Source organism: Saimiri boliviensis, chromosome X, assembly GCF_048565385.1.
Source record: "Saimiri boliviensis isolate mSaiBol1 chromosome X, mSaiBol1.pri, whole genome shotgun sequence".
Classification (NCBI taxonomy): domain Eukaryota; kingdom Metazoa; phylum Chordata; class Mammalia; order Primates; family Cebidae; genus Saimiri; species Saimiri boliviensis.
The window spans coordinates 121915488-121931220 of NC_133470.1; the positions used below are offsets into that span (position 1 = coordinate 121915488).

General features: G+C 41.1%; 1 non-coding gene and 1 pseudogene across 1 annotated transcript; both read right to left on the bottom strand.

The window, feature by feature from the left end:
• Positions 1 to 1551: 1551 nt before the first annotated feature.
• On the bottom strand, positions 1552 to 2844 carry LOC101052701 (tyrosine-protein phosphatase non-receptor type 1 pseudogene; annotated as a pseudogene).
• Positions 2845 to 11813: 8969 nt separating this feature from the next.
• LOC120362016 (U6 spliceosomal RNA) lies at positions 11814 to 11917 on the bottom strand. Its single transcript, XR_005578021.1, has one exon. It is a non-coding gene; the product is annotated as a U6 spliceosomal RNA (small nuclear RNA).
• Positions 11918 to 15733: the final 3816 nt, after the last annotated feature.

The following is a 15733-nucleotide window of genomic DNA, read 5'->3' on the forward strand; positions in this document are numbered from 1 at the left end:
CTGGCACCTAAGCCTTATCCATATCTCACCACAGCTCTGCGGGGCGACGCCTCAAATGTTCCCACCACAGAATCTTTCTGTACTGGCTTCTACCACAAGAAAGGCAAAATGTGAAAATGCTGGCAAGAGAGTAGCTCAGGAGCTACAGCTGCCATGCTTTTCTTGTTAGAAAGCCGCTTAACATGGAGGTCTTAAGTTCCCTTTGCAGGAAGAGTCGTGAGCACCAGTGAGCCCCACAGCATTCGAGGGTGGGGCAGATGCGCCTCTGTAGGTAAGATGAACCAGGACGTAGATGGTGGCAGGCTGCCTACGGGACCGTCACCCAGGCTGTTTAAGAAGTGTGCTTTCCAGCAGTTGCTTCTCTTCCAAACCATGGTCTGCTCAAGAAGAGTGCTGACTTGGAATAGTGGAGGCTGATCCCACAGGTGGAGGAGTTTCTGCTTGCCTCAATCATGTCCAGAGCATGAGTTGTGAATATGGCTTCCATACCCTTGGAATGTCTGAGTTACAGCGAGACCCTGCTGTACCAGGACAGGCCGGGCCTCACCCACTAGAGTGTCATGCCAGGAATCTAGCAAATGCCTATTCCTGGAAAACTGCACCCTATGGCTGACTGACAATGACTTCAGCAACAGGCTTAGGAACCACAGCCATGTAATGATCAGGTAATACACAGACAGGGTGGACTTGGACACAGGCACATGAGTAAACAGAGATCCAAGTTTCTCATTTCAAGGACATATTTTTCACCAGGACATAAGAAGACCGTACATGCATTCTAATACACTTGGGGAAGTGGTGATCAAGAACTACAGCTAGCAGGTAACAGGGAGGAGAATAAGCTGGACAAAGTCATCTCACATCATGTTTCTTATTAAATACCCACATGTTCATTATATATTATAGCATTGTTCTATCTTCTCACGTTACCCACAATATCACTAAGTAATAACTGCTCACGACCATCCTCCTTTCCAGCACTGGTCTGACACAGCAGGCTGACGGCAAAGTTCTTCCATTCCCAGTACCACCTGAGGATTTATTAGTGTACTTTTTGGTAAAGGTCTTGATGCAAAGCTGACATCAAAAACATTTTAGTACATTATTGGTTCAAGATAAAATGCTAGTGAGCTATGGACGCCTTTGGGGGAAATTTTTTTTTAAATAAATATGGAGTGGAGAGTTGCTCCCTGCAGATTTGAGGGGGGCTATTGGTGTGCCGGCCACAGGGCTGCTCCACAAGGGAGCCCTGGGGTTGGGGGAGCCCCGGGACGGGTGCAGGCTCCTTCCCTGTGCACCACCAGTATGGTACTCTCCTTCACTCTCCTCAAAAAAATGGCTTGTGGATTTGGTACTCAAAGGGGAAGGGACAAAAAGTAAAAGGATGAGGGGTAAGACACACATCCAGGGAAGATGGCTTTTAGTGCAGAACCAACGTCCATCCAGGGCCCAGCTCTCTACGCCCTTACCTACTGCAGCACCCCTGCTAGTCGGGCATGGGTGGACAGTGGGTGGAGGTGGAGTGGAGGAGGGTCAAGCTATGTGTTGCTGTTAAACAGGAACCTGTAGCACAGGTACGCACCGACCGTGAGGACCGTAGCCACACATGTTGACCAGGAAGGGCTTCCAGTGAGTCAGTGCATGGTCCTCCTCCTCCTCGGGTGATGATGGCTCCCCTTTGGCTGGGGAGGCAGCCTGGGCATCTCGAAGACTTCCCCCCACGATCCGACTTCTTACTTCAGTGTCTTGACTTATGCTTTCTATGCTGTAGGGTGCGGCATTTAAGGGGCTTCCTGTTTCTTCCTTGACCGGGTAGTCTTTATCTTCCCCAGTCTCATCCTTCACCCACTGGTGGTTTGGGAAGAACTCCCTACATTTCCCACTGTGTGCCTCCAGGACTCGTTTCGGTGGCCAGGGAGGCCAGGAGACGTGCTCTGGTAGGGGCTCCAGGTCTTCGTGGGAAAGCCCCTTCCACTGTTCCTGCATGGAAGAGTCTCCCATGATGAATTTGGCACCTTCAATCACAGCCAGGTAGCAGAAGCGCAGCTGGTCTGCTGTCTGGATCAGCCCCATCCGAAACTTCCTCATTTCTAACAGCACTTTCTTGATATCAACCGAAGAAGGGTCTTTCCTTTTGTCCATCAGCATGAGGCAGGTATCAGCCAGACAGAAGGTCCCAGACCTGCCGATGCCCGCACTGCAGTGCACCACCACAGGGCCGTGCTCCAGGCTGAGTGACTCCGACTCTCGGACTTTGAAAAGAAAGTTCAAGAATGAGGCTGGCGATTCCGGGACTCCAAAGTCAGGCCACGTGGTATAGTGGAAATGTAAGATCTCTCGAGTTTCTTGGGTTGTAAGGTTTTCCAATTCTAGCTGTCCAACTGTATAATATGACTTAACATCTTCAGAGATCAATGTTATTTTCACATTTGTGTCTTCAAAGATCATTTCTTTTTCTTCTTTTTGTGGCCAGTACTGTGCGCATTTTAACAAGCCTTTCTCCATCACTCTGCTGAGCATGACGACACCCCTGCTCTTCTGCTCCCACACCATCTCCCAAAAGTGCCCGCACGTGTTAGGCAAAGGGCCCTGAGTAAGAATGTAACTCCTTTGGGCTTCTTCCATTTTTATCAAACTAGCATTGATATAGTCGTTATCTTCTTGATGTAGTTTAATCCGACTATGGTCAAAGGGACTGACGTCTCTGTACCTATTTCGGTTTTTGTTCTTAGGAAGCTCGGCCACTCTACACGGGAAGTCACTGGCTTTGCGTTCGATATCCCAGTAAATGGCCGCCCAGCTCCCGGACTTGTCGATCTGCTCGAACTCCTTTTCCATCTCCATGTTGGGTCAGGGCGGCTGCTGCGCCTCCTTCTTGGCCCACTGTGCTGTCTGCTGCTCTAGGCCGGGCCGCGCTCTTAGCCCCGAGGCCTGCTGCAAGCCCCGACTCCTGCCACTACTGCCCTAGCCACCGCTGCCGAATAAATTCTTAAAAATCAAAACATTCTTACCTTCAAACCTGCAAAAAAAAAAAAAAAAAAAAAAAAAAAAAAAAAAAAGAAAGAAAAGAAAAGGAAAAGAAAGAAAGAAAAATCAAAATATCTGCCTCACAAAAACAAAAAGCAAACCCCTAAAACTCTCAGCAATTGAAATTCAGATTTTATATCACACATTGAGATTTTTAAAGAATACTTTTATTGCCTAAGAGAAGAATGCGAGGAAAAAAGTAACAAGAAACTGCAGGAAAAAAATCAGCTTTTACATAAATTGGCCGAGACAAAAGCTACAAGCTATGCCAGAATTGAAGAAAGCACTAAGTGTTAATTTTGATTCAGACCAAAAATGGCAGGACTCAAAAAACTTGCTCTATTGAAGCAAAAGGAAAGGGATCCTGTGGATAAAATCTAGGTGTTAAATTCATTTAACGTCCCACTATACTTCCTGAAGAAACTTCAGTGCCAGGTAATATTTCTTATGTCACTACTACAACTGCTGAAGTAGGATAATATGGAAATTCTTTTTTTCTTTCTTTTTTTTTTTTTTTTAATGGAATCTCATTCTGTTGCCCTGGCTGGAGCACAGTGGCATGATCTCGACTCACTGCAACCTCCGCCTCCTGGGTTCAAGCAATTCTCCTGCCTCAGCCTCCCGAGTAGCTGGGACTGTAGGTGCGTGCCACTATGCCAGACTAAATTTTGTATTTTTTAGTAGAGACGGCATTTCACCATATTGGACAGGCTGGTCTTGAACTCCTGACCTCGTGAACTGCCCACCTCAGCCTCCCAAAGTGCTAGGATCCCTCATATGGAAATTCTAAACAACCTCTTCTAGCTTCTGCTAGATGTTTCTGAGGATGTTTCTACATCCTCATGCTAGAATACTTTAGAGTACTCCCCTCGGCCTGGCCTGTACCACTCCAGCCCCCCATGACCCTGGCCCCTGACAGATACATTCTTCTTGGTCACAAGATTGTATTAGTTGGGTGGGATGAGTGTGTATGTTTTTAAAAGCCATTTATTTATATGCTAGTAAAAACTGGAGACTCATAGTTGTGCAGTTCTTAGCTATAGTAGTGTTCTATTGCTGAAATCAGCTTAGCTTCTTCCAGAAGAATCTCAACACTCTAAGGAAACTTAGCTAAATCAAGTTGAAACTTTTGGGTCAGATACAGCCCAGTTGTTCTCATGTAGATACATGAGTTCTACTCTTCCAAAGAAAAAAATGAGAAAAAAAAACACCAAAAATGAAAAAAAAAAAAAACAAAAAAAAAAACTAAGAAATGTTAACTATTTAACAAAGTCTGATTAAAATCAAAACCTGGAATCCACAGGGTTACAAATGTGATACTGACATTTGCAAGTATGTGTCTATAAAACAGTAATTTAGGCTGGGCACCGTGGCCCATGCCTGTAATCACAGCACTTTGGGAGGACAAGGCGGGAAGATCACAAGGTCAGGCGTTTGAGACCAGCCTGGCCAACATAGTGAAACCCCGTCTCTACCAAAGATAAAAAAAAAAAATAGCCGGACATGGTGGTACATGCCTGTAGTCCCAGCTACTTGGGAAACTGGGGCAGAAGACTACCCTGAACCCAGGAGACGGAGGTTGTGGTGAGCCGAGATCATGCCACTGAACTCCAGCCTGGGCAACAGAGTGAGACTCCACCTCAAAAACAAAACAAAACAAAACAAACAGTAATTTATGCATTTGAATTATTATCCTGAAAACACTAATTCATCTCTTCTCCTAGATTTGAGATTTTATTGTCTTAGAGTTGATAAAGTATAATGAAATAAAATAATCTCTGCCAAAATGACTACTGATAAGGAACATTCTTAGAACTGAACATTTTAAACCACTTTTTTTTTTTTAAGTGCTGCTTGGTTCTTAAAAGACTTATCTACACTTCCTTCAACTTTAAGTATTAATGACTTAAACTTATCAAAAGTATACAAAATAGGCCAGCCACGGTGGCTCACACCTGTAATCCCAGCACTTTGGAAGGTAGAGGCAGTGAATCACTTGAGGCCAGGAGTTCGAGACAAGCCTGGCCAACATGGTGAAACTCATTCTCTACTAAAAATACAAAAATTAGCCAGGTGTGGTGGCGCATGCCTGTAATCCCAGCTACTCCAGAGGCTGAAACATGAGAATCACTTGAACCCAGGAGGCAGATATTCCACTGAGCTAAGATTGTGCCACTGCACACAACCCTGGGTGACAGAATGAGACCCTGTCTAAAAAAAAAAAAAAAGAAAAAGAAAAAAGAAAGAATACAAAATATTCTTAAGAAATAATTTCAGAATGCAAATAGCTTCAACTGGCCAACACCTCCTCCCCGAAGATCAAAGAAAGAACATTTTGTAGAGCTGTTCCCAGTCTTTCCTGTTCAATTCCCCAGCCCCACCCACAGCAACCCTCTCATCCTCTCCAAACACAGAGAAGACTCAGACTACCTGAAGTGTGCTGTCCCATGTCCCCTCCTTTCTATCTCCTTTTTTTCCTTTGTGGCATTAGCTTCACCCCTCCTATCTTAAATCATGTTTTTTTGTTTGTTTGTTTTTTTTGTTTTTTTTGTAAACTTTTATTTTAAATTCAGGAATACAAGTGCAGGTTTGTTACATAGGTAAATGTGTGTCATGGGGGTTTGTTTTACAGATTATTTAATCTCCTACGTATTAAGCCTAAAATCCATTAGTTATTTTTCCTGATCTTCTCCCTCCTCCCACCCTCCACCCTCTGGTACGTCCCAGTGTGTGTTGTTCCCCTCTGTGTGTCCATGTGTTCTCATTATTTAGCTCTCATTTACAAGGGAAAACATGCTGTATTTTGTTTTCTGCTCCTACATTTGTTTGCTAAGGATATTGCTGCACCCATATTGCTGCAAAGGACATGGTCTCATTCTTTTTATGGCTGCATAGTATTCCATGGTGTATATGTACCATTTTTTCTTTATGCAGTCTATCATTGATGGGCATTTAAATTGATTCCATTTGAATAGTATTGCAATGAACATACATGTGCATGTGTCTTTATGACCAAATCACAGTATTATTGTATTGTCATCCATCTTCTTTTCCTCCCTCTCAGGGGGATGAGGTATTCCACTCCCACTCATACTCTCTTCTTCCCATCCTATTTTTCTATCCATCCTTGTTCCATCATTCACTCCTTTTCTTGGAGCACCTTAAATCTCTCTTTCCTCTACATAAAAACGTTCACAGTTTCTTTCATTATCCCTATCTTTTTTTTAAAAAAAAAAAAAAAAAAAAAAGAAAGAAAAAGAAAAAAAGGCCCATTCTTTACCCACTTACCATCCTGATTTTCCTACTCTTATTATTACCATTTTCTCAATCAGCACCTCCCATCTTCTCATCATCCATTTGCCCTTTACCTTTTGCAATCTGATTTCTGTCACAAAAAGTCCATGGAAATTCTTCTTTCTAATGTCATTTTTATTCATTCACTAACAAACATGCATTGACCATCTACTATAAGCCAGTCACTGTTCTGGGAGTATAAATGTAAACACTGATAAAACTGAACTGTTGCCATAAAGAAGTAATTTGACAAACAGGAACAGACTTCTCAGCCTAAACATTCTTGATTTCTCTGCAGAAGTATTTTAAACTATTGATTCACTATCTTTTCTAAAAGATGTCTTGGCTAGCTGTAGTGGCTGAGGCCTCTAATCCCAGCACTTTGAGAGGCCAAGGCAGGAGGATGGCTTGAAGCCAGGAGTTTAAGACCAGCCTGGGCCACATGGCAATACCCTATCTCTACCAAAAAAAAATAAAATAAAATAAATTAGACAGGCTTGATGGTGCACACCTGTAGTTCCAGGTGCTTTGTAGGCCAATGTGGGAGGATTACTTGAGTCCAGGAGGTCGAGGCTGCAGTGTGCCAAGCTTGTGCCACTGCATTCCAGTCTGGGGAACAGACCTAGACTCTGTCCCCCCAAAATTAAAATTAAATTAAAGAGTTCCCAAGTGGCATCTTCTATCATTTGTGAAGGTATTCTAGTTCTATTTTTCTGAATTCTCCTCTACTGGCTTTGGTAGCTTCTCCTTTGGCTCCATAATGTGGATTGTCTCTAAGGTTCAGGCCTGCTGTCCTTTTCTCTTTCTATACTCTCCCAAGATGCTCTCATTTATCTTTTAGCTTCAGCTTTCACCTCTATAATTTTCTCCTCAATCTCTTTCTCTGCAATTCAATTACTACCTTAAAAAACCATTGTACACTGGGAGCAGTGGCTCACCTGTGATCCCAGCAGTTTGGGAAGTCAAGGCGGGTGGATCGCCTGAAGTCAGGAGTTCAAGACCAGTCTGGCCAACATGGTGAAACTCTGTCTCTACTAAAAATACAAAATTAGCCAGGTATTGCAGTGCATGCCTATAATCCCAGTTACTCGGGAGGCTGAGGTGGGAGAATCACTTGAACCCAAGAAGCAGAGGTTGCAGTGAGCAAAGATTACAGCCACTATAATCCATCCAGCCATCTCAGGAAAAAAATGTACATTTAATAACATATGTAACTCATAACAAATAACTGTACAGAATAGACACTATTATTATCATTTTACAGAACAAGAAACTGAGACATTAAAAATTAAGTAACTTGCACAAAGGTAACAGCAAATAAATGAGGAAGGCAAGCTTCAAACCCAGACACAGCAGGTTAAACTGATAAAGACCATTAATCCAAGCAGCAGAAATTTGGATTTTTTCAAATATTAATGCTTTGCAATGATTCATTTTCAAACAGTCTATTCTGCCAAATGTCAAGGACATAATGACCCAACAACTAGGGTTATAAGAAGCTGACTGGAAGAAAGTTATGATACTTGTTTTCTTTCTTTAATGGGTACCAGTGAGAAATCTAAGCATCTCCTTTACCGTATAAGATAATTACCTCTGAGTTCATCCATTCATTCATTTAAGTAGCTCCTATGAGCCTAAATTTGAAGTCAATCTGCAATTTGCCATGAAAACACACAGAAACTAACAATTGAGGGGGTAGGGGGCTCTTTTATGAACACACCATGGGTGCTTTTGAATTTTCATGGCCAATAAATACTGTGGCAGGGTAATTTGGTGACTCTACTTGTACTCTTTGATCGTAAGAACATTAAAGCCTCCCTTTTTATGTCAATACAAGTAGTGACATATGAGCCTAACAAGAAATGTGAAGACATTAGCCCTTTTCAAATGGGGAAAGAGAAGAAATACATTGATATTTACCCAGTCTGTGTATATCCCACACGCATTCTGTGCCCACAAAATCCTCAAGGGAATGGATAAGAGAGAACAAGCATATCTTGACTCAACTACGGTGCACAATGACAATAATTCATATTTACATTGACACTCCAGACTTCAAAGGAGGCTCACAAAGAGACATCATCTCATTTTACACAAAATGCCGCACGAAGCTTGCCTTCAGCAAAATAATAAACTACACTAAGTCTATCATTTAGGCCTCCATCCAGGTCCCTCAAATTACAGCCTCAAACACCACTCCCACATCCTTCTGCCATTTTCTTCTCATTCTACAGATTCCCTGGATTTGCTTTTTCTGTCCCTCAGGCCAATTATCCAACTCAAAAGAGTAGGTCTTTAAGAGAAAACATGCTTCAAGCATTCATTCACTGAACAAACATTTATCAAATAACCATTATGTGCTAGGCACTGTGCTGAGTGCTAGAAATACAATTGTTCGCAAAAACATAAAGTGCAGTCTTTAACTGGGGCCGACTCCACCCGTATATTAGTCAGTTTGGGCTGCTATAACGGAATATCATACGCTGGGCAGCTTCAATAATGAACATTTAGTTTGCAGTTCTAGAGGTTGGAAGTCCAAGATTGGGGTGCCAGCATGCTAGGGTTCTAGGGAAAGCTCTCTTCTGGCCATCTTTTTGCTATATTCTCAAAAGGTGAAGAGTGAGAGAGGGGGCAAGCAAGCTCTGTGTCTCTACTTACAAGGGCACTAATCCCATCAGGAGGGCTCTACCCTCATGACCTAATTATTCTCCAAAGGCTTCACCTTCTAATACATCACAATAGGGTTTAAGATTCCAACCTGTGACTTCTGGGGAGACACATTCAGTCCATAAAACCCACTAAAACAGAGCACTACAAATTGGTCAGGAGATAACTGTCCTGGCTCTGCTTTATTAGTTCTTATATTGGACTTATCCTTCCAACTCTCATTTTGTTAGCTCTTGCTCAGACTTGGAGATACATTTTCTTGCATTGGTTATCAGAGCTTTGTTCACCAGCAATTCTACTTTTATACTACATCTAGTCTTTGGTATCCTGTATCCTGTCTATAATAGTCACAGAGTCTGCCCATTTGGCTTTGCTGTTTCTACCTCAGCAATAAGAGCTCAACTGCCTGTAGCCCCCTTATGAAAACTATGATAGGATCCCTGCCTCCTTTATTTGAATTCCTGCCCTTACATCTCTCTCATTTGTCCTATTATCCTCTATTCCATATTGATCTAATTCTCCCTTTCCATTCCTCTTAATTTACTCTCTTTGTCCTCTAGCCAGCACCCTTTTAAAGCCCCGTGATCAACCCTGGTAATATCCCAAGTCACTCTAAGGGATATTAGGCCTGAAAACCCATAATACCTTTGATGATAAGGCCTGAAAACCCATAATACCTTTCTTAATGGAGCATGCATATTTTCCAGACTTCCTGGACTCCAGGGCTGCCACAGCTATCACGGAATCCACCTTGCCTAACTAGAGAAACCTGTATCAGTGAAGCCATCAGAGTCTCTCAAAGCTAACTAATCATCTCTGGAATGTAGAAATCTTCTTCAGTAGTCAATCTTCTAAAAAATATCATTGCCAGGTGTGGTGGCTCACATCTATGGTCCCAGCACTTTGGGAGACTGAGGCAGGTGGATCACCTGAGGCTGGGAGTTCAAGACTGGCCTGACCAACATGGAGAAATTCCATTTCTACTAAAAAAAAAAAAAAAAAAAAAAAAAGAAAAAAAAAAAAAAAAAAAAAAAAAACCCATACAAAATTAGCCAGGTATGGTGGTACATGCCTGCAATCTCAGCTACTTGGGAGGCTGAGGGAAGAGAATCAACTGAACCCAGGCAGTGGAGGTTGTGGTGAGCAGAGATCATGCCATTGCACTCCAGCTTGGGTGACAGAGTGAGACTCTGTCTCAATAAAGAAAAAAATCATCGTCTGGGTCATTTGTTCCTCATGGTCACTGGTGTTAGGCAAACATCCAAGATTCTTGCTTTGGTAAGAGTAAGTCTTTGGTTTCTGATCCTCACCAAGAGGTTTTGAAAATCCCCCTAATTTCATGGAATAAAAAGATGTCCATATTGCCTTTGTGGAAGGCTGCTGCCACCCAGTCATGAAACATCTTCTAGAAAATGTAACATAGTAGAACAAACACTGGATCTGATGTCAGAAAATGTGGATCCTTCTTCTTGTTATGTCACTTATTTATTTAGAGACTTTGAGTCATTTGCAACAGGATTCAGGTAATTCATATGCATAATGTAGAGGCCAGTCTAGCTGGAAACTTGGTTGTTTCCAGATTGTAATGTTCATGGCCATTTCTGTGCCTCTATAACTAATAAGACAGATTTCTAGACCTTTTTTATTCTATTTGAAAAGCCACATAATGTTATGGTATCCTGGACCTTTGTGGCTGTGCTGGGTAGAAGGATATGAAAACAAACAAATAAGCAAAACAAAATAATCAGAATAAAAGGCTGGTTGCAGGTGCTTCTGTTTTACACTTAGACACAGCCTAATTCCAGAAAAGCAGAGTTCACAGTGGTGAGTGTCATGGAAACTGCCTATGAATGTTACAAGACTTGCACGTAAACGGAATGCACCATTGCTGGTTGAGGAGATAGAAATGGAGAGGATTTTGTGCAGATGATTTTTCTCCTTTTAATTGAACCACTCCAGTAGCGGGAACCAAACTGAAACTCCCTTAGACATTTAAATGACTCACATATTTTAGTGCTTAAACGTCAGCTCTGTGAATACCTAAATGGGGCTAAGTGAAAATTGGATAACATTTGCCTGACATTGTCATTCGCTTTTCTCTAATGTCAAAGATGGATTTGCATAATTATGCTGAAAGCTAGGAAACTGCACCCAGCAGGAGGTTTCCTTGCTGGTGTTAGGTTTTAGTTCTACTCCAGCTGTGACTCTCAGGATGAAGAAAATCTTTCAGAAATGAACAGACAGAGTGCACACTTTCTAAGACAGTATAATAACAGCCTAACGACAATTTAACTTGCTTACTGATTTCCAAGGTATAATTAAGATAGGTCTGATAAGCAACTGATTGACTGAACCACCTTTTGCTTGGTATGAAAAGGGCTTCAGAGAGAAGAGTGTCCAAGCAATGTTGCCTCATAAACTCTTCCTGATTAAAATTCTTTTAAGCTGGCCAGATGCCTGATAGAAGCAAACTTCTAAAGACTGCCACTGTAACAGGTGTGTGTCTATGGTGCAATCTTGTCTTTCCAAGGTTACTGCAGTCATAAAACATCTCTTGAATGTATCTACAAGGGTAAAATGCTGAAGCAGGTGAGGCCTCTCAGGGTTCCAACTTTTACCCCTTACATGGGGCACTAACTAATCTCAGGCTCTCCTTCTCCATCTGCTTTTTCATTTTCAAATCCTGCTGTCACAAAAGAATTTGAACCCCTTAATATAATATAGAATCACTTCTCTTAGTCTCTCAAGAAATCATCACAGTGTTTTTAACTTTCACTTGTAAATGACAACAGGTCTGTTTTGCTATAATTGTTTTTTTTTTTTTTTTAAATATGGAATGCTTCATGAATTTGCATGTCAGCCTTGCACAGGGGCCATGCTAATCTCTGTATCGTTCCAGTTTTCGTATATGTGCTGCTGAAGCGAGCACTGGTTTCCTATAATTTTCAATAACACCTAAGTACTTGCAATATATCAGTAAGAAAAATAATAAGTTTAAAATTCTTAAACTCCTGAAACAAAGCTCCAACAGAAAGTGAACATCCAGATTGCAGTCAACTAACAAAGAGACACATTCCTGAGGACACTTACTAGTCGGTTCACCTGGTACTTGTGAAATCATAGCATTTAGACAGCAATAAGCTTGGTTTTCCAAAGCAATATTTTCAAGCAGACCTAACAAAGTATTTCTCATTGAGATTTCACGGCTTACAAAGCCTTATATGCTTGTTGTTCACACTACCGTTAATTAAAAGAATGTCCATGCTACCTCTGGGTTTCACTACAGAATTCATCAATATCTAAGATTATTTCATGGAGAAAAGCACAGATGAAAAGTAGCCCTTTTTCATTCACATGCACTACTTGCTAGGTTCAAAATATGATTGTTTCTTTCTTTGCTTTTACTGCTTGTATGGTGCTAATAAGCAGAATCTGTACATGTAGTTCTCCTCTGACCATGTTATCCTGTCTTGCACATATATAGAGAGATAACTTTTGTCAGACCTCAAATGCCAAAGAGCGGAGCATATCTTCCAGCTTATTTCTGGTTTGAGCTGGAGGTCGCAGCTTGCGCAATTTGCTAGACAGCAATTCACCTTGGAACAAGCTCATAAACACTGATTAGGCAGATAGATTGATTCAGAATTTCTGATTTTTTTTAAAGGGCAAGAGAGCAAATGTCTAGTTTCTAAGGCAAAAAGGTAGCAGCAGAAAGAAAAGCTACACACATTTTAACCGAGTACTATTATTATTATTAACACATTGCACTACTATCACACTTTCCAATTTATAATGACTTTTTACAACCGCTATTTCATTTGATACACCTACACTGTGGAACAGATGTTCATTAATATAGGCATTTGACGGAAGAAATTTGGGCACACAAAGGTTAGGGAACTTACCCAAGGTTGTACTATAAGTTGGTATACATATGTTGCCTTTTGTCCTAGAAAGATAAGGAATGGGGCCGGGCGCGGTGGCTCACGCCCGTAATCCCAGCATTTTGGGAGGCCGAGGCGGGTGGATCACGAGGTCAAGAGATGGAGACCATCCTGGTCAATATGGTGAAACCCCGTCTCTACTAAAAATACAAAAAATTAGCTGGGCATGGTGGCGCGTGCCTGTAATCCCAGCTACTCAGGAGGCTGAGGCAGGAGAATTGCCTGAACCCAGGAGGCGGAGGTTGCCGCGAGCCGAGATCCCACCATTGCACTCCAGCCTGGGTAACAAGAGCGAAACTCCGTCTCAAAAAAAAAAAAAAAAAAAAAAAAAAAAAAAAAAGAAAGATAAGGAATGCAGGCATCTGAAGAACTCTCAATTCTATTTTTTCTTACCGTTGTTTCCTTAGAAGATTTAGTAATAGTAACATATCAATTCTGTTTTTTATGAGTCCCAAATTGAGAAGAAAATCCCACAGCAGTGTGCTGCCTGCTCATCTTTATTTCAACTAATGTTTTCAGTATGTAAAACGTACAGGAGCAACACACTTGCAGGTTGCTCAGCGAAATTGGCATGATGCAAATGTGATGGGTAATGTTCAATAATGAACTAAGGCTCAACATTACCTGCCATGTAATCTGTGCAGTGTGACCTAAGCACCAGAAAACATCCAGATTTAAAGCATTAATTCTCATGGATTTTATGATTGCTTATTTCCTGATAAATTTGGTAAATGAAAATCTGCCCCTCAAGCAAGTTATGGAGTAATTATTCTCATGGTTTGATTTTTACTAACCATCAGCCAGCCCACTTAACAAATGTCGAACAATAACTAGTTGTTGATGTGTCTCCCAGACTGTGAGAGACATGTCTCAAAGCTGAGATATTCTGTGATATCTGTTAGAATTAATTTCCAAGATCTAGAATGGTCATGCTCCCCAATATCTCTGGAGTATAGCAACAAATACCAATTAGCGAGAATACTGGGATACTTCCAAATCCCCTTCCTACTAATTTTTTTAAAGGAAAAAACTGAAATGGAAGTTACAGCATATTCCATGAAGGCAGTCTTTCAAACATAAAAAAGTGGGAGCTTTGCAGCATTTGTAGCAAAACTTTGCCTTCCTTGGAAATATTTTTAAGATAATTTGATATTCTGTGTTTTAAAAGCTACTTCTGTAGGGAAAAATAAGGTTTAGTCACCAAATTTTATTGTTGAAAAATAGCTACTAAACCTGCTAGCTGAAACGTGTTTACGTGAAAAAGCTGCACTTTGAAGATGGTAATTACCACTTTATATGTTTCCACTGCCACTGCTCAATTCTCATTTTCATAGTTCAAAAAGAAAAGCAGGTTTAAATAATGCAATGCTTATTAGCGTATGAATATGGACCTAATTCTCCGTTTTTAACTCTAAGAGTTAATTTGGAATATAGTCTATATAAGTGGTTTAAGAAATGTGCCACTTAGGCAATTATGACTAAAAACTTTCATTTTGAAAATTGCAACCTTATCTCATTGTCCTTTCATAGCAATGTCTTTTGTGCTGCCTGTAACTCTGCACTTTCCTTAGAAGATGTTTATAGGAGTATGTGTAGAGTAGTAAAACCAGTGCATTAAATTAGAGCAGAGTTGATCAGTGCCTTGTAGCACTGTGTATACTGAACATATGCAAGTTGCATCAAACAAAGCCACAACGATAATTGAAAAATGAAAATAAAAACAAAATGGTTATTTGGCATCAGGTAGACCCTGAGATAGCCCCCAGGTTTTTCTTTTAAATTCAGTTTCCTTCTGAACTGGACAAACCTACTCAGGAAGTGACATAGCCTTAAAATGTTCTAGAAGTTTCTCAGAGATTTCTTCAGTGACCTTTCCTAAGACTTGACAAAAAATGCTTCCACCCAACACTGCAGGTTTCTTCTTTCTACCAGCTCAGAAAATGCCTGCCACATTTCAAAACATGTGCTAGTGACCAATGAGACTTTAGTTACATTTGCTTAATGATGATAAACACTCATTTTAAAAACACTGGTCTCATGTGTATATGTGATTGCTCAAGCTCTTAAAGTGAAAACTCTCTTGAAGAACCAGATTTCCTTTGGACTGTGTATTAACAAATAGTAGTTTGGTTAATTGTGTTTCTTTGGTTGGACTTTTATCCAGAATGACTAATCAAATTGTCATTTCATAGACCATACATATGAATTTCAAAATATCCTTGCTATGCACACTTGATATCACATGCAACCATTTTTAATATACTCGCTCTATGTTATACTGACATCTATGGACCCCATAAGAGAAATTCAGCTTTTTAGAAAAATTCTGTTAGCTGTTTATAAGCAACTTAAAATGTGTCTCAACTATGTAGACTTAGGGTCCTTCAATCTATTGTGTGTGAGTGACTAGTTGATCTTTGAACTTCATCACTTTTTTCAAAATCATTATAGAGTTAGTCTCCCTACCTATAATCAAAACCTAAGAAAGAAGCAATGAGTGAACCTCCCTTAGTACAGAATTAGGGCCTCTTAAATAAAAGACTGGTCCTTGGCTGGGCACGGTGGCTCACGCCTGTAATCCCAGCACTTCGGGAGGTGGAGGTGGGCGGATTACCTAAGGTCAGGGGCTCAAGACCAGCCTGGCCAAAATGTCGAAACCCCATCTCTACTAAAAATACAAAAAGAAAAAAAAAATTAGCTGGGTGTGGTGGCGGTGCCTGTAACCCCAGCTACTCGGGAGGCTGAGGCAGGAGAATCACTTGAATCTGGGAGGTAGAGGTTGCAGTGAGCCAAGATCACAC